This window comes from Mytilus californianus, unplaced genomic scaffold (assembly GCF_021869535.1).
Source record: "Mytilus californianus isolate M0D057914Y unplaced genomic scaffold, xbMytCali1.0.p SCAF_12, whole genome shotgun sequence".
NCBI classification, from domain to species: domain Eukaryota; kingdom Metazoa; phylum Mollusca; class Bivalvia; order Mytilida; family Mytilidae; genus Mytilus; species Mytilus californianus.
Genome location: NW_026262604.1, coordinates 32,670,383 through 32,697,587, shown reverse-complemented (window position 1 = coordinate 32,697,587; position 27,205 = coordinate 32,670,383). Strand labels below are relative to the sequence as shown.

Here is a 27,205-nt window from a genome sequence, read left to right as displayed (position 1 = left end):
AGCCTATAAAATAAACTACATTGTCGTATGCTCTGTTGAAGATTACGCGTGTTGACGGCAATTTCCTTCTGAAATGTTTTTTATTAGGGTATTGACTTCATTTTAATGTTTACCATGTTGGAAATGAAACATTGAGCTTTTTCAAAAAGGTTAAGTATAGTCATAGCAATTTAAATCAAAACTTCATGTTCCTTTATATGAAAAATACTTCAATTCACTTAAATAAAGATTTCTTACACAATATGTATTCTTTTAGAATAGCAATGCTTAACACGAAGAAAAAGATTAATGTTCACAGTCGAAAATATTATTATTTTAAAAAATTTATCACTACTTACAAGGAACAAAGGTAAATACTTTAGTGTAAACTTAATGTCATTGAGATCTTAATTTCAATCTATGACTTTAGAATAAGCATGCATACGGTTCCATTTCTGTCCGACTTAGATATAAATTTGACATGGAACATCCCAAAATTCAGTAAGATTACAAGATTCATTTTTTTATTCTAATATTTTATAGTTTATTTTTCTATTTTATTGGAAAAAATTTTCATGACTATAATGTTGTTCATGTCCAGATCTTAGCACATTTTCTAGTACATACGCTAGAACAGCAGTGCAAACTACTGCTAGAAATGATACATTTATATTTGTCAAGTAATTGCCGCTTGAATATCTCTTTGAAAGTTGAAATTTTAAGTGATTTCTTCAATCTCACATTAATATAGAGAATATTGAATGCCATCATTATTATGAAACCGAATATTGTTTTTTTTTATTTAAAGTTCTATGACTTAAAGTGTTTCAATCATACCGTCTTCTTTGTTTCTCACAATATGCAAGAACACATAGATATATACATGATATACATGGCTTTACAATTGAACAGATAAACACACATGTAATTTAAGAAATTTAAAAGATGAGTTGTTGGCAATCTTTCAACGATTTTCAAATGCTGCGAATACAAACATGCGAATGATTTCTTGGTTTAAGCAAGCACGTGCGATGCATTTTTACCGGATTTGGTTTGACACACACGAATATTGATACATACCATCCATTCCTTTATGTCCTTTATGTCCTTTGGGTCCTCTAGGTCCTGGTTGTCCTTTAGCTCCTAAAAAACAGATTGCCATCAATATAATACTACAAAAGACATTGATTTGTTTTGTCTTTTGATGAAGACATTATCGTTCGATTAGTTTAATTGAGGTCAGGATCTAGCACGACAGTAACTGCTAGTAGCCCTTTGTTCATTTATGTTTATGATTGTCATTTTGCTTAGTTTCTCCTGTTTCCCATTCTTACATATGACTTTTAATTCATTAAAACTGCATTTTACTGCGCATATTGCCGAGTGTTTTGATTGCAAGATTTATCACTTCTTAAGGGACCCACTGGTGGCTTTGTGCTTTTTTTGTACTTTGATCGGGTTGTTGTTTCTTTCACACATTCCCCGTTTCCATTTTCTATTCTACTGATGTGTTAACTCGACTGCAGATTTGCAAAGTTATCATGCAAATTATTCGAAGTGACATCTCCCATCTTACAAAGCTTGTTTGAGTCAGTGTCGACGGGAAATCTTACTAGAGGATATCTTTAATGTCCAAAGTCTAAAGGGGCCGTACGTTAGAATTATAAAACAAACCTATAGAAAAACCAACATTGACTTATGCTCTATTGAAGAATTCACGTGTTGACGGCAGTTTCCTTCTTAAATGGTTTTTTTATTACGGTATTGACTTTATTTTAATGTTTACCATGTTGTAAATGAAACATTGAGCTTTTTGCAAAAGGTTAAGTATAGTCGTATTAATTTGCACCAAAAATTCAAGTTCCTTTATATGAAAAATACTTCAATTCACTTAAATAAAGATTTCTTATACAATATGTATTCTTTTAGAATATCAATGCTTAACACTAAGAAAAAGAATGATGTTCACAGTCGAAATTTTTATTATTTTAAACAATTTATCAAAACTCACAAAGAACAAAGAGGTAAATACTTTAGTGTAAACTGTATGTTATTGAGATCTTAATTTCAGTCTATGACTTTAAAATAAGCATGTATACGGTTCCAATTCTATCCGATTTAGTTGTAACTTTGACATGGAACATCCAAAAATTCAGTAAAAGTTACAAGATTCATGTTTTTTATTCTTATATTTTATAGTTTATTTCTCTATTTTATTCGAAAAGTTTTTTCATGACAATAATGTTGTTTATGTCCAGATCCTAGAACATTATCCGGTACACCCGCCAGAACAGCAGCGCAAATTACTGCTAGAAAGAATATATTTATATTTGTCAATTAATTACAAGTGGCCGCTTGAATATCTCTTTAAAAGCTAATAGTTTAAGTGATTTGTTCAATCTCACATCAAGATAGAGAATATTGAATGCCGTCATTATTATGAAACCGAATATTGTTTTTTTTTTTTTTTTTTTTTTTTTTGAAAATTTCTATGACTGAAAGTGTTACGATCATTCTGTCTTCTTTGTTTTCTCACAATATGCAAGAACACATAGCTATATACATGATATACATGGCTTTAAAATTGAACAGATATACCCATATGTTATTTCAGAAATTAAAAAGATGAGTTATTGGCAATCTTTCAAAGATTTTCAAATGCTCCGAATACAAACAATGCGAATGATTACTTGGGTTAAGTAAGCACATACGATGCACATTTACCGGATTTGGTTTGACACACACGAATATTGATACATACCATCCATTCCTTTAGGTCCTTTATGTCCTTTCTGTCCTCTAGGTCCTGGTCGTCCTTTAGCTCCTGGTAAACAGATTGCAATCAATATAATACTACGAAAGACATTGATTTTTTTGTCTTTTGATGAAGACATAATCGTTCGATTAGTTTAATTGAGGTCAGGATCTAGCACGACAGTAACTGCTAGTAGTCCTTTGTACATTTATGTTTATGATTGTCATTTTGCTTAGTTTCGCCTGTTTCCCATTCTTACATAGGACTCTGATTTCATTACTACTGAGTTTTACTGTGCGTATTGCAAGAGTGTTTTTATTGCAAGATTTCTCACTTTCTAAGGGACCCACTGGTGACCTTGTGCTGTTTTTGTACTTTAATCGGGTTTTTGTTTCTTTCACACATTCCCCGTTTTCATTTTCTATTCTATTGATGAGTTAACTCGACTGCTGATTTGCAAAGTTATCATGCAAATTCTTCGAAGTGACATCTCCTATCTTACAAAGCTTGTTTGAGTCAGTGATGACTGGAAATCTTACTAGAGGGTATCTTGAATGCCCAAAGTCGAAGGGGCGGTACGTTAGAAATTGAAACAAACCTATAGAATAAACTACATTGTCTTATGCTCTATTGAAGATTACATGAGTTGACGGCAATTTTTCTTAAATGTTCTTTTTTATTAAGGTATTGACTTCATTTGAATGGTTACCATGTTGGAAATGAAACATTGAGCATTTTGCAAAAGGTTAAGTATAGTCATAACAATTTGAACCAACAATTCATGTTCCTTTATATGAAAAATACTTTAATTCACTTAAATAAAGATTTCTAACAAAATATGTTTTCTTTTAGAATAGCAATGCTTAACACTAAGATACAAAATGATGTTCACAGTCGAAATTATTATTATTTTAAACCATTTATCACTACTCACAAGGAACACAGGTAAATACTTTAGTGGAAACTTAATGTTATTTAGATTTTAATGTCAATCTATGACTTTAAAATAAGCATGCATACGGTTCCATTTCTGTCCGATTCAGATATAACTTGACATGGAACATCCCAAAATTCAGTAAGAGTTACAAGATTTATTTTTTTCATTCTTATATTTTATAGTTTATTTTTCTATTTTATTCGAAACAGTTTTTTCATGACAATAATGTTGTTTATGTCCAGATCCTAGCACATTATCCAGTACATACGCTAGAACAGCAGCGCAAACTACTGCTAGAAATGATACATTTATATTTGCCAAGTAATTGCAAGTGACTGCTGGAATATCTCTTTAAAAGTTGAAACTTTAAGTGATTTCTATAATCTCACATTAATATACGGAATAATGAATGCCATCATTATTATGAAACCGAATATTGTTTTTTATTCAAAGTTCTATGACTTAAAGTGTTTCAACCATACCGTCTTTTTTGTTTCTCACAATATGCAAGAACACATAGATACATACATGATATACATGGCTTTACAATTGAACAGATATGCACACATGTCATTTAAGAAATTAAAAAGATGAGTTGTTGGCAATCTTTCAAAGATTTTCAAATGCTGCGAATACAAACAATGCGAATGATTTCTTGGTTTAAGCAAGCACGTGCAATGCATTTTTACCGGATTTGGTTTGACACACACGAATATTGATACATACCATTCATTCCTTTAGGTCCTTTATGTCCTTTGGGTCCTCTAGGTCCTGGTTGTCCAATAGCTCCTGGAAAACAGATTGCCATCCATATAATACTACGAAAGACATTGATTGTTTGGTCTTTTGATGAAGACATAATCGTTGGATTAGTTTAATCGAGGTCTGGAGCTAGCACGACAGTAACTGCTAGTAGTCCTTTGTTCATTTATGTTTATGATTGTCATTTTGCTTAGTTTCTCCTGTTTCCAATTCTTACATAGGTCTCTGATTTCATTAAATCTGAGTTTTACTGTGCGTATTGTTATGTATTTTTATTGCAAGATTTATAACTTCTTAAGGGACCCAATGGTGGCCTTGTGCTTTACTTTGATCGGGTTCCATCATTTCTGTCCGATTTAGATGTAACTTTGACATGGAACATCCCAAAACTCAGTAAGAGTTACAAGATTCATTTTTTTTATTCTTATATTTTATAGTTTCTTTTTCTATTTTATTCGTTAAAAGTTTTTCATGACAATAATGTTGTTTATGTCCAGATCCTGGAACATTATCCGGTACACCCGCTAGAACAGCAGCGCAAACTACTGCTAGAAAGAATATATTTATATTTGTCAATTAATTACAAGTGGCCGCTTAAATATCTCATTAAAAGCTGACATTTTAAGTGATTTGTTCAATCTCACATTAAGATAGATAATATTGAATGCCATCAATATTATGAAAACGAATATTTGTTTTTTTAAATTCTATGACTTAAACTGTTTTAATCGTACCTTCTTCTTTGTTTCTCATGATATGTAAGAACACACAAACACATATATATATATTCATGGCTTTAAAATTAAAAGATATGCAAACATGGTTAAGAAATAAAAAAGATGAGTTGTTTGCAAACTTTCAAAGATTTTCAAATGCTGCGAAAACAAACAATGCGAATGATTTGTATGAGTTAAAGCAAGCACATACGATGCATTTTTACCTGATTGCTTTTGACACATGAGTATTGATACATACCATGCATTCCTTTAGGTCCTTTGGGTCCTCTAGGTCCTGGTGATCCTTTATCTCCTGGAAAACATATTGCCATCAATATAATACTACGAAAGACATTGTTTTTTTTTGGTCATTTGATGAAGACATAATCGTTTGAACAGTTTAATTGAGGTCTTGAGCTAGCATGGCAGTAACTGCTAGTAATCCTTTGTTAATTTATGTTGATGATTGTCATTTTGCTTAATTCTTCTTACAAAGGACTCTGATTTCTTTAAAACTGAGTTTTACTATGCGTCATAGTGTGTGTTTGTTTATTGTATGATTTCTCACTTCTTTGAAGGCCAACTGTCGGCCGTGTGATGTTTTTGAACTTTGATCGGGTTGTTTTATACTTCTCACATTCCCTTTTTCTATTTTCTATTCTACTAATGTGTTACCTCGACTGCTGATTTGCAAACTTAACATGAAAATCCTTTGCAGGGAAATTTCCCATCTGACACAGCTGATTGAGTCAGTGAAGACTGTAAAATCTTACTAGAAGTTGTCTTAAATGCCTAAAGTCGAAATTGGGCCGTATATTTGAAATATAAAACAAAATACCTATAAAAATGAACTAAGCTGTCTTATGCTCTATTGGAGATTATATGTGTTAACGAAAATTTCCTTGTTAATCATTTTTTTTTTAATTAGGGCATTGACTTCGTTTTAATGTTAACCATGTTTGAAATAAAACATTATGATTTTTGCAAAAGGTTAAGTAAAGTCATGGAAATCGGAACCAGAAATTCAAGTTCCTTTGTATGAAAAATACTTAAATTCATTCAAATAAAGATTTCTGTCATCTGATGTCTGCATCTTTTAAAATAGCAATGCTTAACACTAAGAAAAAGAATGTTTTTTTTTTTATAGTCGAACATATTTTTTATTCTTTAACCATTGATAATTACGCACAAGAAACAAAGGTAAATACTTTAGTGTAAACTTTATGTCATTGAGATCTTAATTTCAATCTATGACTTTTAGATAAGCCTGCATACGGCTCCATATCTGTCAGGTGTTGATATAACTGTGGGAGTTACAAGGTAAATTTTTTTATTCTTATTTTTTTTAGTTTATTTTTCTTTTATATGCGAAAAGTTTTCTTCATGATAATAAGTTTTTTTTTCACCTTCAAATCCTAGCACATTATCCATTACATTCGCTAGGACAAGAGCACAAACTACTGCTAGAAATGAGACATTCTTTTTTGTCAAACAATTGCAAGTGGCCGCTATAATTTCTCTTTAAAAGTGAGATTGTAAAAGATTTGTTCAATCTCTTACATTAATATGGTAAATATGTAATGCCATCATTGTTATGATATCAAAATGTTTCTTTTTGAAAGTTTTCTGACTTAAATTGTTTTAGTCGTACCCTATTCTTTGTTTCTCGCAAGGACATGCGATGCATTTTTACCAGATTGCTTTAGACACACACGGATGTTGATACATACCATTCATTCCTTTATATCCTGGTGGTCCTCTATGTCCTCTAGGTCCTAGTGGTCCTTGTCTTCCTGGAAAACAGATTTCCATCTATATAATACTACGAAAGACATTAATTATTTTGGTCATTTGAAGACGATATAACCGTACGATCAGTTTAGTTGAGGTCAGGAGCTAGCACGACAGTAACTGCTAGAAGTCCTTTGTTAATTTATGTTTATGATTGTCATTTTGCTTAGTTTCTCCTGTTTCTTATTCTTACACATGTTACATAGGACTCTGGTTTCATTAAAACTGAGTTTTTCTGTGCGTATAGCTGTATGTATCTTTATTGCAAGATTTCCTACTTCTTGGAGAACCCACTGGTGGCCTTGTGCTATTTTTGCATTTTAATCGGTTTAATGTTTTTTTCACACATTACCCGTTTTCATTTTCTCTTCTATTGACGTGTTAACTCGACTGCTGATTTGCAAAGTTATCATGCAAATTTTTTGAAGTGACATATCTCATCTTCCAGAGCTTGTGTGAGTGAGTGATGACTGGAAATCTTACTAAAGGTTATCTTGTATGCCCAAAGTCAAAAGGGGCCGTACGTTAGAAATATAAATCAAGAATAAACTACATTGTCTGATGCTCAATTGACGATTTCACGTTTTGACGGCAATTTTCTTCTTAAATATTTTTTTTTATTATGGTATTGACTTTGTTTTGTTTACCATGTTGGAAATGAAACATTGAGCTTTTAACAAAAGGTTAAGTATAGTCATACCAATTTGAAACAAAAATTCAAATTCCTTATATGAAAAAAAAATCAAATTCATTTATCTAAAGATTTTTTATATATGATGTTTGCAAATTTAAAAATAATAATGTTTAACACTAAGAAAAAGAAAGATTTTCATAGTCGAGAATATTTTTGTTTCTCACAATATCCAAGACATATATACATGGCTTTAACATTGAATTGATATGCAAACATGTTATTTAAGAAATTAAAAAGATGAGTTGTTTGCAATCTTTCATAGATTTTGAAATGCTGCGAATACAGACAATGAGAATGATTTGAATGAGCTAAAACAAGCACTTTCGATGCATTTTTACCAGATTGCTTTTGACACACAAGGATGTTGATACATACCATACATTCCTTTAAGTCCTTTAGGTCCTCTAGGTCCTGGTTGTCCTTTATTTCCTGGAAAACAGATTGCCATCAATATACTAATACGAAAGACATTTATTGTTTGGTGATATGATGAAGACATAATCGTTCGATCAGTTTAATTGAGGTCTGGATCTAGCAAGACAGGAACTGCTAGTAGTCCTTTGTTACTTTATGTTGATGATTGCTATTTTGGGTAGTTTCTTCTGTTTCACATTCTTACATATGACTCTGGTTTCTTTAAAACTATGTTTTAATGTGCGTATTCCTGTGATTTTTTATTGCAAGTTGTCTCACTTCTTTAAATACCCACTATTGGCCTTGCGCTGTTTTTGTAGTTTGATCGGGTTGCTGTTTCTTTCACACATCCCTCGTTTCCATTTTCTATTCTATTGATGTGTTAACTCGACTGTTTATTTGCAAACTTAACATGAAGTCCTTTGGAGTGACATCTCCCGTCTGACAAAGCTGGATTGAGTCAATGATGACAGGAAATCTTAATAAAGGGTGTCTTGTATGCCCGAATTCGAAATGGGCCGTACGTTTAAAATATAAAACAAACCTTTGGAATAAACTGAACTGTCTTATGCTCTATTGAAGATAACATGTTGACGGCAAATTTCTTTTAAAATATTTGTTTTTAAATTAAGGTTTCGACTTCGTTTTGATGTTAACCTTGTTAGAAATATAACATAGAGCTTTTTGCAGAAACGTTAAGTATAGTCATAGAAATTGGAACCAAAACCTCAAGTTCCTTTATATGAAAAATACTTAAATTCATTAAAATAAATATGATTTATATCTGATGTTTACAACTTTTAGAATTACAATGCTAAACACTAAACATGAAGGACAATGTTGACAGTCGAAAATATTCTTATTCTTTAACAATTTATAACTACGTACAAGGGACAAAAGTAAATACTTTAGTGTAAAATTTATGTTATTGAGATCATAACTTCAATCTCTGACTTTAAGATAAGCGTGCATACAATTCCATTTTTTACAAAGATTTGATGCAACTGTGACATGGAACATATAAAAATTTATTGTTATATTTTTTAGTCTATTTTCCTATTTATTCAAAAGGTTTTTCATCATAATAATGTTTTGTTTTACCTCCAGATCCTAGCACATTATCCAGTACTCCGCTAGAAAAGGTGCGCAAACTCCTAGAATTGATACATATTTTTTTTGCGAACAAGTGCAAGTGGCCGCTAGAATATCTCTTTAAAAGTGAGATTTTAAGTGATTTGTTCAAACCATAACTTAAAGATTGAGAATATGGAATCAATGTTATGATATCAAATATTTCTTTTTGAAAGTTCTATGACTTAAAGTGTTTTAATCGTACCTTATTCTTGTTTTACACAATATCCAAGACATACATATACATGTCTTTAACATTGAACTGATATACAAACATGTTATGCTGCGAATACAAACAACGCGAATGATTTCTATGAGTTAATGCAGGTACATATGATGCATTTTTACCTGACTGCTTTTGACACACACGAATGTTGATACATACCATGCATTCCTTTGGGTCCTTTGGGTCCTCTAGGTCCTGGTGGTCCTTTCGCTCCTGGAAAACAGATTGCCATTAATATAATACTACGAAAGACATTGTTTTTGGTCTTTTGATGAAGACGTAATCATTCAATTAGTTTAATTGAGGTCTGGAGCTAGCCCGACAGTAACTGCTGGTATTCCTTTGTTAATTTATGTTCATGATTGTCATTTTGCTTACTTTCTCTTGTTTACAATTCTTACAAATGACTCTGATTTCTTTAAGATTATGTTTTACTGTGCGTATTGCTGTCTTTTTTATTGCAAGTTTTCTCACTTCTTTAAATACCAACTGGTGGTCTTGTACAGGTTTTGCACTTTCGTCGGATTGCTGTTTCTCTCACACATTCCCCGTTTCCATTTTCTATTCTATTGGTGTGTTAACTCGCCTGTTGATTTGCAAATTTAACATAAAAGTCCTTTGGAGTGACATCTCCCATCTGACAAAGCTGGATTGAGTCAGTGATGACGGGAAATCTTACTAAAGGGTGTGTTGAATTCCCAAAGTCGAAATGGGGCCTTACGTTTAAAATATAAAAAAAAACAAACACATGGAATAAATAAAACTGTTGTATGCTCTATTGAAGATTACATCTGTTGACAGCGATTTCTTTTTTTAATTAAGGTATTTACTTTGTTTTATTGTTTACCATGTTTAAAATAAAACATTGAGCTTTTTGCAAAAGGTTAAATCATGGAAATTGGAATCACATTCCAGTTTCTTAAGATGAAAAATACTTAAATTCATTGAAATAAAGCTTTCGTCCGTCTGATGTTTGCAACTTTTAGAATAATAATGCTTAACACTATGAAAAAGAATGATTTTCATAGTCGAACATATTTTTATTCTTCAACAATTTATAACTACGCACAAGGAACAAATTAAATACTTAAGTGTAAACTTTATGTTATTTAGATCCTTATTTCAATCTATGATTTTAGAATACGCATGAATACGGTGCCATTCAGATTTTGATATAACTTTGACATGGAACATACAAAACTTCAGTAGGAGTTAAAAGATATATTTTTTTTTATTCTTTTATTTTTTAGTCTACTAGTATTTTCCTTTTTTATTTAAAAAGTTTTTTCATGATAATAATGCTTTTTAACATCGAGATCTTAGCAACTTATTCGGTTCATCCGCTAAAACAGCAGCCCAATCTTTTGCTAGAAATGATACATTCATATTTGTTGATCAATTGCAAGTGACCGCTGGAATATCTCTTTAAAAGGTGAGATTTATGTGATTTGTTCAATCACACATTAAGATAGAGAATATGGAATGCCATCATTATTACGATATCAAAATATTTCTTTTTGAAAGTTCTGTGACTTAAAGTGTTTGAATCGTACTTTATTCTTTGTTTCTCTCAATATACAAGAACAAATATATACATGACTATAAAATTGAACAGATATGCAAACACATTATTTAAAAAATTAAAAAGATGAGTTGTTAGCAATCTTTCAAAGATTTTGAGATGCTGCGAATACAATCAATGCGAATGATTTGTATGTGTTAAAGCAAGCACAAACGATGCATTGTTACCAGATTCCTTTTGACACATACGGATGTTGATACATACCATGCATTCCATTAGGTCCTTTGGGTCCTCTAGGTCCTGATGATCCTTTATTTCCTAAAAAACAGATTGCAAGCAATATAATACTACGAAAGACATTGATTTTTTTAGTGATATAACGGAGACGTAATCGTTCTAGCAGTTTGATTGAAGTCTGGAGCTAGCACGACAGTAACTGCTAGTATTCCTTTAACAATTTATGTTGATAATTGTCATTTTCCTCAGTTCCTTCCGTTTCCCATTCTTAAGTAGGACTCTGATTTCTATAAAACTGAGTTTTACTGTGCGTTTTGCAGTTTGTTTGTTTATAGGAAAATATCTCAATTTTTTAAAGACCAAATGGTCGCCTTGTGTTGTTTTTGCACTTTTGACGTCAATTTCCGTCTTAAATGTGTCTTATTTTTCTGAAATAAAGGTATTGACTTATTGGAATTTTTCCAAAAAATTAACTACAGTCATAAAAACTGGAACCAGAAATTAAAGTCCCTACAGATGAAAATACCTATATTCATTTAAATAAAGATTACATACATCTGATGTATGCAACTTTTAGAATAACAATGCTTAACAATAAGAAAAAAAAAGATATTTACAGGCCAAAATATGTTATTCTTTAACAATTTATAACTACGCACAAGGAACAAAGGTAAATGCTTTAGTATAAACTTTATGTCATTGGGATCTTAATTTCAATCAAAACTTTAAAATAAGCATGCATACGGTTCTATTTCTGTCAGATTTTGACAGAACTTTGACATGGAACATACAAAAATTCAGTAGGAGTTAGAAGATTTATTTTTTTTTATTCTAATATTTTTTTAGTCTTTTTTTCCTTTTTTATTGGAAAAGTTATTTTCATGATAATAATGCTTTTTAACATCCAGATCCTAGCAACTTATTCAGTGCATCCGCTAAAACAGCAGTCCAATCTATTGCTTGAAATGATGCATTTATATTTGTTGATCAATTGCAAGTGGCCGCTGCAATATCTTTTTAAAAGGCGAGATTTTATGTGATTTGTTCAATCACACATTAAGATAGAGAATATGAAATGCCATCATTATTACGATATACAGATATTTCTTTTTGAAAGTTCTGTGACTTCAGTGTTTGAATCGTACCTTATTCGTTGTTTCTCACAATATAAAAGAAGACATATACACATGACTTTAAAATCAAACAGATATGCATAAATGTTATTTAAGAAATGAAAAAGATGAGTTGTTTGCAATCTTTCAAAAATTTTGAAATGTTGCGAATACAAATAATGCGAATGATTTGTATGTGTTAATGCAAGCACATACGATGCATTTTGACCAGATTGCTTTTGACGCACACGGATATTGATACATACCCTGCATTCCTTTAGGTCCTCTTTGTCCTCTAGGTCCTGGTGGTCCTTGTCTTCCTGGAAAACAGATTGCCATCAATATAATACTACGAAAGACATTGATTTTTTATTGATATGATGAAGACATAATCGTACAATCATTTTGATTGAGGTCAGAACCTAGCACGACAGTAGTGCTAGTAGTCTTTTTTTAATGTTTGATTACTTTCGTCTTACAAAAAATTCTAATTTCCGTAAAACTGAGTTTAACTGTGCGTTATGGTGTGTGTTTGTTTTTTTGCAAGATTTCTCATTTCTTTAAAGGCCCACTGGTGGCCTTGCGCTGTTTTTGCACTTTGGTCGGGATGTTGTTTCTTTCACACATTCGCCGTTTCCATTTTCTATTCTATCGATGTGTTAACTCGACAGCTGATTTGCAAACTTAACATGATGAAAATCCTTCGCAGTGACATCTCCCGTCTTACACAGCTGGTTTGGATCAGTGAAGACTGGAAATTGTACTAGAGGGTGTCTTGTATGCCCAAAGTCGAAATGGGGCCGTACGTTTGAAATATAAAACAATATATAGAATAAGCTAAACTGTCTTATGCTCTATTGAAATAAAACATTAAGATTTTTGCAAAAGGTTAAGTATAATCATGGAAATTGGAACCCAAAATTTAAGTTCCTTCATATGGAAAATACTGAAATTCATTTGAATAAAAATTTCTTTCATCTGATGGTTGCAACTTTTGAAATAGCAATGCTTAAACTAAGAAAAAGAATGACTTTCATAGTCGAACATATTTTTATTCTTCAACAATGTATAACTACGCACAAGGAACAAAGTTGAAAACTATAGTGTAAACTTCATGTTATTGAGATCTAAATTTAAATATATGACTTTCAAATAAGCATGCATACGATTCAATTTTTGTCAGGTGTTGATATAACTGTGAAATGGAACATACAAAAATTCAGTAGGAGTTTCAAGATTTTTTTTTTTATTCTTATATTTTTTAGTTTATTTTCCTTTTTTATTTGAAAATTTTTTTTCATGATAAATATGTTTTTTTACGTTCAGATCCTAGCACATTATCAATTACATCCGCTAGAACAGCAGCGCAAACTACTGCTTGAAATGATTCATTCATATCTGTCAAATGATTGCAAGTTGCTGCTATAATATTTCTTTAAAAGGTGAGATTTAAATGATTTGTTCAAGCTCACATTAAGATAGAGAATATGGAATGCCATCATGATTATGATATCAAAATATTACTTTTTGAAAGTTCTATGACTTAAAATGATTTAATCGTACCTTATTCTTTGCATCTCACAATATACAGGAACAAATACATGCATGACTTTTAAAATTGAACAGAAATTCAAAATGTTATTTTAGAAATTAAAAAGATGAGTTGTTTGCAATCTTTCAAACATTTTTTTTTAAATGCCACGGATACAAAAAATGAGAATTATGAGTATGGGTTTTAACAAACACATACGATGCATTTTTACCAGATTACTTTTGACACACCCGGATGTTGATTAATACCTTTCATTCCTGGTGGTCCTTTAGGTCCTTGTGGTTCTTGTTTTCTTGGTTCTACTTCTTCTGGAAAACAGATTACCATTAATATGATACTACGAAAGACATTGATTGTTTGGTGATCTGATGAAGACATTATCGTTCGATCAGTTTAATGTAGGTCGGAAGCTAGTACGACAGTAACTATTAGTAGTCCGTTCTTAGTTTATGTTGATCATTGTCATTTTGTTAAGCTTCTTTTGTTTCCCATTCTTACATAGAACGCTGATTTCTTTAAAAATATGCGTATTGCTATGTGTTTGTTAATTTAACATTGGCTAGATGTATAAGAGAGGGTTGATATCTAACAAAACATTTCGAACCCCGCCACATTTTTGTGCCTGTCCCAAGTCAGGAACCTGTAGCCTTTGTTGGTGTTGTGTGTTGTTTTCATTGTGGTTCTTTTGTATGTTTTGGAGTTAAATTTATCGTCCATTATGCTGAACTAGTATTATTGTTGAGAGGCCAGCTGAAGCTTGCCTTCGAGTGCAAGATTTCTCTTTTCTTTTAAGACCAACTGGTAACCTTGTGCTGTGTTTTGCACTTTGGTCCGGTTAATGTTACTTTCACACATTACTCGTTTCCATTTCTATTATATTGGTGTGTTAACTCGACTGCTGATTTTCAAACTTAACATGAAAACCTTCCGTCTGACAAAGCTGGTTTGAGTCAGTGATAACTGGAAATCTTACTACTAGACGGTGTCCCGAATGCCCAAAAACATTACACTCTTGTTGATATTTTTGTCTCTCGTCGTTCAATATCCAATTATGACTATGCATTTATATTATCAATAATATAACTTAAACAGAGGAATTATTTTCGGTATATTTGCACTCATTAGTTCAATGAATTCCTTGATATTCTAATCATCAAAAACTCATTTCATATGACTTGAATGTAAATGTACTTTGTTTATATCTATACCAGATTTGACAGCAACTTCTAGAGTAGCAGCCTCAATCTAACGGATATTTTTCAAATGGTTTTCGTATACAAACCATTTTTGAAATTTTATGAAATAATTTACCACGCGTTTTTGACAAGGACTCTTGTACTAATCGATATCACATTAAGATTTTGAAATTAAAAATAGTGTTACTTGGTGAACAAATTGAAAAAGATGCCTGCTAATTAGTTGGCGGTGAACAACGCCAAAAATCGGTGCTTTACAGGTTATAATAACAACGCGACGACATTACGCTTTTTTCCCCATTTGTAGTATTGTTTTCACCAACAACTTTAAAAAATATTATTGTGACCTAGACTGGTTCCCTGTCCTTTATCTATTTGGCTCTGCCAGACAACAAAGGTATCTGAGATACTTGTATGTTGCAAGGGAGAGGTCCAGCCTAGTCTGTGACCAAACTAGTTTTTAAATAAATAAACCAAAAATTCCAGTATCAACAAAATATAAGTTTTAAAGAAAAAACCTATGGATTTGAAATCTTAAGATTTATAGACGAATCGAATAAGTGTTCGCCGATCTTATGTGTTTCCCATACAACAGTTCACTTACCTTAAAAGAATTTAATCAGTGATATTTCTGGTAAAAAGCTAAATGCATATTTTTTTTCGATCTTTAATTATAGCTCAATAAGTCAAAATTGTATACAACATTTTGAGTTATATGTATGTCTAAAACACTGTATGGTATCAATATTTACGACATCGACGATGAAGCATCGATATAAGTGCGTACCTGTCACTATATGTGTAGAATGAAACACAACATTGGGCATTAGTATTGAATTGATGTTGACAGCTAAATTCTATACCTGGCACGTTTCTGCTAGTTCAACTTTTTAAATTGTCAATATCGACATAAGATGCTTAATATGTTAACTGATACAGTAGTCCATAAAGACAAGCTAATTCTTCTATATCTGTAAAGCTATCGTTATCGTTTCCATATCTCCATTAAAAAATACTCTCCATTATGTTCGTTATTTATTTCATTCAGTTTAGTTAATGTTCTTCGTCACACTTATCTAATTCAATGGCACTTGAGTTTTGCATTTGTATGTTTAAAATCATTTTCATCTCAATATCTAAAACAATTTTATCATATTCTTTTTCTTCAATCATTTCATTTAGTTCAATTTACGTACCTTATGCAAATATTCAGATAAGGAAATGTATACAATTTTAAATCAGAGAACAAACCACATGTACACAATAAGGATGTTAACAACTGTAGGCCATCATACAGTCTTCAACAAAGACTAGCACTAATACTGGCATAACAAAATGTCAAATATTTTCAACTTGAAAACCAATATTGTGATTTAGAATAAATAATAAACGAAAATTGAATATATTGCAGACACCTAACGACGAAAGCCACTGAATTAAAGAGTTCCAGAGTTACATTGAGGATTTGGCGATGTAAAACATATCGATGAGAGCTAACCCATTTATCTAAATATAAAATGGTGAAGTGTTTATACATAAATACAAAATGTAAACAAAGGAAAAGGGTTTGAGATATCAGATCGTCACAAGGAACAACAAGAAGCAGACACACATCTCAAAATACCGATCTAAGAGTCCTCGAAACTATTCAAATCAATTTAAAATGTGTGTAATTGAGACCAATAAATAAACCATGTTTTGCCTATTTGAAAAAAAGAATGAGTTCACATCCACTGGATTTAAATCTTACATAGTTAGTCAGGTTTGTACTTTAGCTTATTTTGACTATCTCTGTTTGTAACTTCGTATTTCTTTTAACCATGTTGGAAATAAAACATTGAGCTTTTTGCAAAAGGTTAAGTATAGTCATGGAACCAGAATTCAAGTTCCTTTATATGAAAATATACTTAAATTCATTAAAATAAAGATTTCTTACATCTGATGTTTGATACTTTTAGAATATCAATGCTTACACAAAGAGAAACAATGATGTTCATAGCCGAAAATATTTTATTCTTTAACAATTTATGACTACGCACAAGGCACATGAGGAACAAAGGTAAATACTTTAGTGTAAACTTTATGGTATTGAGATCTAAATTTCAATCTATGACTTTAAAATAAGAAAGCATACGATTCAATCTCTGTCAGATTAACTTTGACATGAACATACAAAACTTCAGTAGGAGTTACAAGTTTATTTTGTTTTATACATTCTCATATTTTTAGTTTATTTTCCTTTTTTATTCGAAAAGTTTTTTTCATGATAATATTGTTTTTACCTTTAGATCCTAGCACATTATCCAGTACATCCGCGAAAACAACAGCGCAAACTACTGCTAGAAATAAAACTTTCATATTTTTCAAACAATTCCAAGTGACCGCTGGAATATCTCTTCAAAAGGTGACTTGAATGTACCAGTGGTTTAACAACTGTGTTGATTCTACTTATTTATACGATTTTAAGTAACACAAAGTTGACAAATAACAGCTGCGATTTAAATTGACATTTTGTCAACCAATAAGATGTGTTCATGGGTAAAACAGCATGTTATACTTAAACGAGCATTTAAGGTATGTAGTTTGCGTGGGGTGTTTTTTTGTAAGTGTTTGCAATGTAACTAAATTTTATGTGTTTACATATTAAAAAAAAATAATTTTGGAGCAACATAATCATTTTTTGTTTTTCTTTTCTCTCTCACAAATAACAGCTGTTTATATTAATAAGAGTCTATAGAGAACAGCCAACCAGCAAATGTAAAACATATCGGACTAATTTTACAGCAAAGACAATTAAAATTCAGTCCTAAATTTGTGAAACGATGACATTAACAGATAAGAATGCAGTAACTAACTGCGAGTACTCTCAAGTCTATTCGTTGTGTCTTTTGTGTTTTTGTTTTTATTTTGTTTTGTGCTTTGTTTCGATCTGATGAGTTTATTCCTTTTTAACTGATTTTGTCATTTTGTGCTTATGTTGTACTGTTACACAACTTTCTAGGCTAGGGGGAGGTTTTAACGCCAGCAAACATGTGTAACCCCGCAACATTATGTATGTGCTTGTCCAAAGTCAGGAGCCTGTTATTCAGTGGTTTTCGTTTTTTGCTCTTTAATTTATCTGTTTTTCGTTTATTGTTTTGTACACAAATTAAGCCGTTATTTTTTACGTTTGAGTTGTTTTTGTTGTTTTTTTTTTTTTACATTTGTACTTTCGGAGCCTTAAAAGGCTTAAAAATATATATATGTACTAGTACATTTCTAGACAACGAATCTAATGGTCATTGTTCGGCCAGTATTTGCATGTCAAAGATACCCGTATATGTCTACTTATGTATGGGGATGAACACATACGCAACCACGCTTGCTAAGGTTTGATTTTTTTCTTATATATGATAATGTATGTGATTACTTGTATAAATTTGTGTGCTCATTTAAAACAATAAATAACTCACTGTGCTGACACACTTAGATGCATTAGTGTACTCATTTTAAACAATAAATAACTCACTGTGCTGACGCATTTTGAAAAAGGGCTGACACTATTGAAGGTTATTTTTTGTATCAAAATATCTGTCATTACGTATCATTTCATCTTGTTCATACATTTTGTTATCCTTTATCTATATATGTTCTTGCACACACCTTAATTCTACTATATATCTAAAAAATAAAAAAAAAATAAAAAAGTAGTTATTTCGAACAAGATTTGTTCAAGAGATTATACTGTATTTGATTTCAATTTGAGTGTTTGGATCAAATCCAAAATTAGGCATTTAATTAAAAATATTTTGCATCAAAATGAAAATATGAACTAAGTTTAAAGTAAATGTGACTTCACCTTTATGGTAAACTACTTTGACAAAAAAACTGTAAATGTATACGAAACGTTCAGACGCACTGACCAGAAACCATAAAGTCCTTTTAGTATCGTAAGCGGGGCTTTAACGTTAAAACAATAATGCAAATATAACATACATTTTCAGTACAAAAAACATTTTATTATATGCTAATAAGAAGATGTGGTATGATTGCCAATAAGAAAACACTTTACCGAGACTAACATGACTAAATGGCTCAGAACAAATTTACTTTATGTCATTAAACAGCCTTCAACAGTGAGTAAACTCCATACCGCTTAGTAAGCTATAGAAATGACAAATATTGAACGTATCATGTACACAGTTGATGGCTCTGTATCTAGGATGAGTTTGTCATACTTTAAAAGAAAATTTAAAATCAACATTATCAAGATATTGATTCATTCACTCTCAACATATTATTAACCTTTTTTTTCAACAAACAATTACAATTCCCATTGATCTAACTTCCTCATTTTATCGGTTTTTCCGTTATTCAAATAGGATAGATTTATGCAGTAACTCTAAGAAGCACGCAATATATATTTTAACTTTAAGTTCCGCTATATTGATGATGTCCTCTCACTAAAAAGTGCAAAATTTGGTAACTATGTATCTTTCCCATCGAAATTGAACTTAAAATAAAGGATACCATTGATGCAGATAAGTCTGCTTTGTTTCTTGATTTACATTTATTTATAATTGATGCAAACCTTCTGTAAGCATATATAATCAAAAGCAAAGACTCCGTTGTATCAATTCAATTATTTCAGAACCTCCAACTACACATTTGAAGCCCAAATACTTTTCAATTTTATCATTATAACTGTAAGGAGTGGTTGGTATACATCAATGAGACAGAAGCCAAACGACAAGAATAACCAAAATGCATCTAGAAGGGAGCATAGTCTTCAATGCATTTTATATAAATATCCATATAAGCCCGATTCTATAACAGTTGTGAACATATTAAACAGATATCAATCAAAGATCAAATATAGCATTGTTACACACAATTCGAAGATAAGAACCGAACGAAAAGAATATCAGATATCAGGAAATACGAAAACTACTGACCAGCTTACTGATTTATTACCGACATTTTTTAAGAACTCGTTTTTCCTTCAAGACAATCTAGCTAAAAATCAATACAACTAACAATGGCATCAGATTTGTGTACCTACTTTTCATAACTTGTACGCCATAACATGTGTGATATGCCAAAACGACCTTTTAGAATCTATATATTTTTGTAGAGAACAAAATTAATGTTTGAATAACAGATAAAACCTGTCGTGTCGGACAAGTATGTTTAAGTACATTATTGAATTGAATAAAAAAAAAAAGGTTTGTGTACCTACTTGTCATATCTTGTACGCCATAACACGTGTAATACACCAAAACGACTTCTTAAAATCTATACATTTTTGTATAGAACAAAATTAAAGTTTCTATAACAAATTAAACCTGTCGTGTGGAACACGTTCATATTTGTACATTATTGAATAATTTTTTAAAAAAAACGTACGTTTAAAGTTTGGCAAGTTCGTATATGTTTTCATGTAAATGTAACAGCCCTTGTTGCTCATTTGACAAGAACGTTTCAAAATATAATTGTCAATAGTAAATATAAAGAGAATGGCGACGATAAGGTCAGATTGCTTGCTTGTTTAATGGGTAATGCACTATTCAGTACAAAAGTGCCAGTCTGCCAGATTTTGATAAAAACATGCTTAAATAATCTCAATAACATGTTATAATGAAAAAAAAAAACTGTTCAGACTATTGAGATCTGGTTGCAATGAAAACAAGGCCATTAATTTTTCCAAAGCAACAAGTAACTAGGGTCAACATTAAACTCACAGCTTGTTTCCCTAATTCACTTTGATGAAATCTGCTGATATAAAATCCAGTATTTTTCCATTGTGCTGCATTTTTTTCAACTATGAAATATTCTTGAAGAATCGCTTTTGTTGATAAAATACTATTTCATTCTAGAAATATTGGTGAACGATGGTCTCCAGCGACCATGATATACAAAGAATGAAAATAAGGCCAGAAATCAAGTTCAAATATTTTTGGTTACCAGAACAACACATACCTGATGTCAGGTATGGGGTAATGCAAATTTGTAATTGTAATGCATGGTAATGCATTACATTTTTCCAAGTAATTGCATGTAATGTGTAATGCAGCAATTTGTGCATTACATGTAATTGTAATATAATGCATTACTTTAGCAAAAAGTTGTGTAATTTCATGCATTACATGGCATTGCATGTCATTACTTTTTTCACATACTACATCTTTAACATATTGTTGGAGTTTTAACTAAACCAAATTTAAGATTTCTTGATTAATTAAGAATATATTAATCATTAGAATATTTTCTTTATTTCATCTTATTTCATACATTTTCCTGCATAAAAAGATTGATATGTGAAAACCATAGCTGTATTGTTGTCATAAGATTAAAGAATATCTTTGTTTTGCTTAAATAAAAGATAATTAAACTTTGTTATAAAACACTAATTAGTTTGTTTAACAATCAATATTTTCACCATTTAGACAATTGTTCATTTATTAAGGTCTATGTTTATTTTATAATTAGGGAAGTAATTCACAGTAATTAAATATTTCGTTTAAAATTAAAAAAAAACAACAAAAATATATTTAAAAAAGTAAAGTCAACATTAAGTTAAAATAATTAAAAATTGTAAAAGTCAATGTGTAACCATTGCAAACATAGTTAGCGCTATATCAACACAGCTAAAGAACAAATTGTAACAATGTTATTCAATACTAAAGTATAAATTCATATATATGGAGTAGTTATATATTATTTATTTAAGTTTGTTATATAAGAGTGTTGTCAGCTGATCCCATATTTTCCAGGAAAATATTACCTAGCAACCAAAAAATGTCCTTAGGTACCATAACGAACAAACTACAAATAGTGGTTTTTTTATATTAAAATATTGTACAGTGCAAAATCTGACACTCAAGAAGTCAGCGATCAATCATGACAATATGAAATTGGTAAATCAAACACCTTTTGCATGTCATTAGCATCAACTTTGTCCTCCTAGTAACAAAATGGATGCCTTGCATGTCAAAAATTGAAATAACAAAAATTAAAAATGTAATATCATACATGTAAAATATTGTACAGTGCAAAATCTGACAATCTAGAGGTCAGCTATCAATCATGACAATATGAAATAAGTAAATCAAACACCTTTTGCATGTCATTAGCAACAACTTTGTCCTCCTATAACAAAATGGATTCCTTGCATGTCAAAAATTGAAATAACAAAAATTAAAAATGTAATATCATACATGTATTACTTGTTTTATCTAAAGAGCTATTTAAATAAAAATACAGGTAAAGCCATATTAAATTATATCCTTGGTTCTCATTATCATTTCCCTTCTTACTAATAACTGGGTATTCAAAGTCCTTGGCTATTTTTAACAGTTCACGTATCCTGAGTTTTAATTTGTTTTTTTAATAAGTTTCCATTATGTTGCTTTTATTTTGTTAAAAGATTTTATAAGAATATTTTTGAAATCAAATCCCTCATCATATTTGATTTGGGGGATAAGCTACAAAATTTAGTATACATGGGCTTATAAATTTGTTTTGGTTTTAATAAATAACCTATACTAGTATTTACTTACAAAATGTAAATTTGATTTATTTGGACTCCGTTGAATATTTATCTCATTGACAAGCATACTAAATCTCCTTATTTTATATTATGCTATGCCCTTGCATGCTAAAAATACCGAACTCCAAGGAAAATTCAAAAACAAATTCATGGCAATACTTCCTATACTCTGAATGGACTGATGTAAGACTATCCCATTTCCATGTGCAATAAACCACACAATATCCTGGTCAAAACTCAGTTGGGCATATCTTTCAAAAAGTGTATGTCATAATGAATATGCCAAAAGTTTAAAAAAAAAAAAACAATAAATAATAAAAAAGAACAATCAAAAATCATTGCATTTATTTATCATCGTGTTTGTTTTAATTATTGACCAAAATTAGAGATTGATTTATGCTTATTCAGGAGAAGCTGCATTCAAATATATCTATCTGATTTCAGAATGCGAGCTCTTATTATTGTGATACTCAACCAATCTTAACATTAAAATTCTTAACTTCACACACATGTAATTCCTAATATTATAGTATTGACATTTTTCAGGTCATTCTATGTTGATCATGGTTATATTTTGTATGTCCTTCAGATTGAGTGTATCTGTTCTTTAAAATCAAACATATCCAACGCAATTTCTCCAAGAATACAGGCTAAGTTGTCTTCGTTCTCTTCTGAAATGTTGGCCAATTTGAAGGCATGCTCTTTCATTATGTCCGTTCACTACACACATTTTGATCTTCCCACTCAAGTAAGCAGTGATGATATCGCAATTTTATTTTCCTTTTGAACTTTGATGTAGTCAATTCTTTTAATTTTCAATCCAGCAATAATGTTAATAATTTTAGTTCAGTGAAACATTTTTGTTGATTGAAATGTTTACGATGGAAGCTTAAACAACAAATACTAAGGAAACGACCATTTTATTTGTTACGTGTTGGTGGACGCTGGTACCAGTATATAACTTTATGTTTAAGTCCAAGATGGACGGTTGTTTTGTGTTTTGCTAACCAGTGATTTCGCCAGTTCTCGTCGGTATTTGCTTTTTAAAATGATAAAAGTATTTTGTTTCCATTTTGTCTCTAAAAAGTAAAAAACAAAATGACACAGATATATGTTTTGCCTGTATGTACATTTGATAGAAAATGTTGAAATTAAAAGCAAAACATATTCAATATTCAAAGTAGATGGACCATTACTGAAGATAATAGGCCTAATTAATAATGTTTGTTGAAATAAGAAATGCCAAAGCTTAACACAACTACAAACCATATATCATAAGTGGTTCCAATTTAGCTGATCTAGCCACAAAATATTGTAATGTAAACTATGCTTAATTTCAAAATGAATAGACCATGACTAAGAAGACAGTAATTTCTATATATATTGTATTTGTACTTGTAGTTTTGTTGATCAGAAATCACTGATTTAAACAAGAAAAGGACAGAAGAAAGAAGACCAGTGCTCTATTCAAATTGTTACTATAATTATATCCCATACTACAGTTAATAATGTAATCATGCAAATAAGTCATTTGAACATACACCAGGGATGTTGTAATGTTTCCCTTTGCCTGTCAAAGTGTCATACAAGATGTTAAATTTTTCTGATCCAGGTATTTTTTTTTTTTTTTCATTTCTTATATTTTGAGTTCTTGTCGTTCATTCTTGCGTATGTACTTTGTCTAAATGTTATTTTGTGTTGCTTTGCTAAAACATTTCGTCAGTGTCATAATCGATAAGTTTTTTCCAATGTTTTTATGTTTGTTATCTTATAAATGTATGAATCAACCTATTGGTCAGATGGTATGCAAATACCTACGGTATGACCAGGCAAGTATCAAATAGGTTTGTAAAAGCCTCGTCTTACTTTTTCTAAAGTGGAATGTTGTTTTCGGACTCACATGGTTTATCAGCTGTTGTTTTCATTTACAAGACAGTTAAATGTATATCGATGCTTATATGTAAATGTCTTGTAAATTTATTAACAACAGTTGTCAATTGTTTATCTGACCTTCTTTCCTCATAAAGAAATCTAATAAACAAAAATGTTCTCCTGATCTGGAAAGATACATCTATGGCATGTATGTAGAGATGTACCTGTAACAAACTTGTTTAACCCAACCCAATTCTGTATATGCCTGTTCCAAATCAGGAGCATGTAGTACAATGGTTGTCATTGGTTCATATATTATTTTCGTAAAATGTCTGTTATAAATTATGCCGTCAATTTTTTCATTTGAATTGTATCACGTTTTTCATTTCGGGACCTTTTTTAGCCGACTGTATTGTATAAGTTTCTTCATTGCTGAAGGCCTAACGATGGTCTATAATTGCTAACTGCTATTTTTACTCTGGTCGATAATTGTCTCATTGGCAATCATACAACATCTCCTCAGTTTTATTGTATTTATAGAAGTATTGGTGTTGCTCAATGTTAAAGGCCTTACGGTGACTATAAATTGCTAACGTTTTAAGTTATTTTGGCTCAGGAGGAGAGTTGCCTCATTGGCAATCATACAACATCTTCTTATTTGTATAGTACATATCATTGTGGGCCAATTTTCCTACAAAGCAGCCTGTATAGTCTTAACTTATTTTTTTTTTTTTTTTTGATTAATTTTACTGGTTTCCTACTGTAAATGTGTTATAGGGAAGCAAAAGATACAAAAGCAATATTCAAACCCATAAATCGAAAACAAACGGACAATCTCATGGCAAAAAAAGACAAAAAGACAAACAACAGTCCTCAAAAGACAACATTGAAAACGAATGACTGAACAAAACAACCTCCCCCCTTTTTTACTGATAATGTTGATCAAGTTCCTCATTTTTGTACCTTTGTTTCGTACAATTCTATAAAGAAATGAGTTTTTATTTTTATTAGTTATCATATTGCGAAAATATGAGTAAAGGTCGGTTGTGTTTTATTAAAGAAATTTCATGTTAAAATTTTTAAACTGTATTCATATGGTATCACTGGTGGATGTGGATAGTATGTTATCTGTTTCCACCGTCTATCACATCTTTTGAGGAATAAAAAAAAAAAAATAGATCAATGATAAACTTTACTTGTAAGAGGAAGAGTCGTAACTATATAAACATTCTCACATAGAAACTACAAAGGATCCGATGCACCGAATGATTATCTGCATACACACGGACTGATATGTTTCCATGGAATTATTTGCTTTGATGGTAAAACAGAAAACGATATATAGAAGTCTCACAGCTCTGTGAGTGATGTTGAAACCAGCATGTTAATATCACCGTGCAAACATCATATTCAAAATACTAAGTCGTTTTCCATAATAATGGTGATTTCCGTAAATTGTATCATATTATATGTATAAAGCAATTTGCATTTCATGTTCAATTTTGTATTTTCTATCGCAATAAGATAATAACAATATCAATGAAGTGAAGGTACAAACAGGATCACTAAAAAGACTGGAGCGTTCTCCAAAATACAATAAGCACCAAAACCCGTCTTCTACAATGAAAAAGAAGTTTAAGAAAGAGACAGATGAACCCAACGAATAACATTCAGTCCATATGTCTGACTTGGTACACGTGGTCTATATGGTCTGACTTGGTACACGTGGTCTGTATGGTCTGACTTGGTACACGTGGTCTATATGGTCTGACTTGGTACACATGGTCCATATGGTCTGACTTGGTACACGACGTCTATATAGTCTGACTTGGTACACGTGGTCCATATGGTTTGACTGGGTACACGTGGTCTATATGGTCTGACTTGGTACACGTGGTCTAAATGGTTTGAGTTGGTACACGTACAAGAATTGGGGGAAGGGAGGAGTGCGTTTAAACTGTTCTATGCTCCTGTTACACTATCAATCCTTTTACCTTTTTAGACCATATGTCGTAAAAAAAGTCACAATAAAAAAAGGTAAAGTGCACCTATAAACGGAATGACCACATGCTTGAACAAGGGTCTATAATTGTTGGATTGATACTGCTCTTCGAGGAAACAAAAAATTCAGAAACAAGGTGTCATGAAATTTCATAATAAAATAAAGTTTAAAATGTAAGGAAGTATTATATATTAGAGGCGGAAAAGTAATCAAATAGTCAATGATATTAGCTATTATATTTAGTCTATAATCACATAATCGGTACCCATTTTACTGCACCAAATGAGCATTTCGACAATTAATGTCTCTTCATTGATGTTCGAGGCCAATTTTTTTTTAAATCCAAAACCTCATATAAACGTTGAAGAGCTGACCAAGCCAAAGATGACCTAAAATATAGCCATGTAAGTGTGAATGGGTGCCGTAATTGTTCTAACTGTATCTTTGACATTTCATAATGACAATCAATAGGGTTTATCTTATCATCACATATTGATGAATGTTGTCATACCGTTTATTATGTATATCGGTTTAATGTCATAAATACAACTATAGCGGATGGGTGGTTTTGTTACCATAAAACATTCCTAAATTCTTTGCTTTCAATGTTTCTTACAACAATCTCAATTTTATTACAAATAAAAGCTATTTTGATATAACATGAATTATAAAATAAAAAAAAATTGAAAGCTAATTGTATTGAAATTATAAAATAAGAATGAAATTCAATCTATCAAAAATATCATAATTAAACTAAAATCTTTGATCTTAGTTCAAAT

General features: G+C 30.9%; 1 protein-coding gene and 1 long non-coding RNA gene across 2 annotated transcripts in view; both read right to left on the bottom strand.

The window, feature by feature from the left end:
* The window catches only part of LOC127721715 (collagen alpha-1(XXVIII) chain-like), a 251,015-nt gene that overhangs the window by 4,819 nt on the left and 218,991 nt on the right, over positions 1-27,205 (bottom strand). The window lies entirely within an intron of this gene.
* Positions 12,542-18,633, bottom strand: LOC127721717 (uncharacterized). The gene is made up of 3 exons (XR_007991408.1): positions 18,605-18,633; positions 14,077-14,136; positions 12,542-12,596 (listed from the first exon to the last, which is right to left on the bottom strand). It is a non-coding gene; the product is annotated as an uncharacterized LOC127721717 (long non-coding RNA).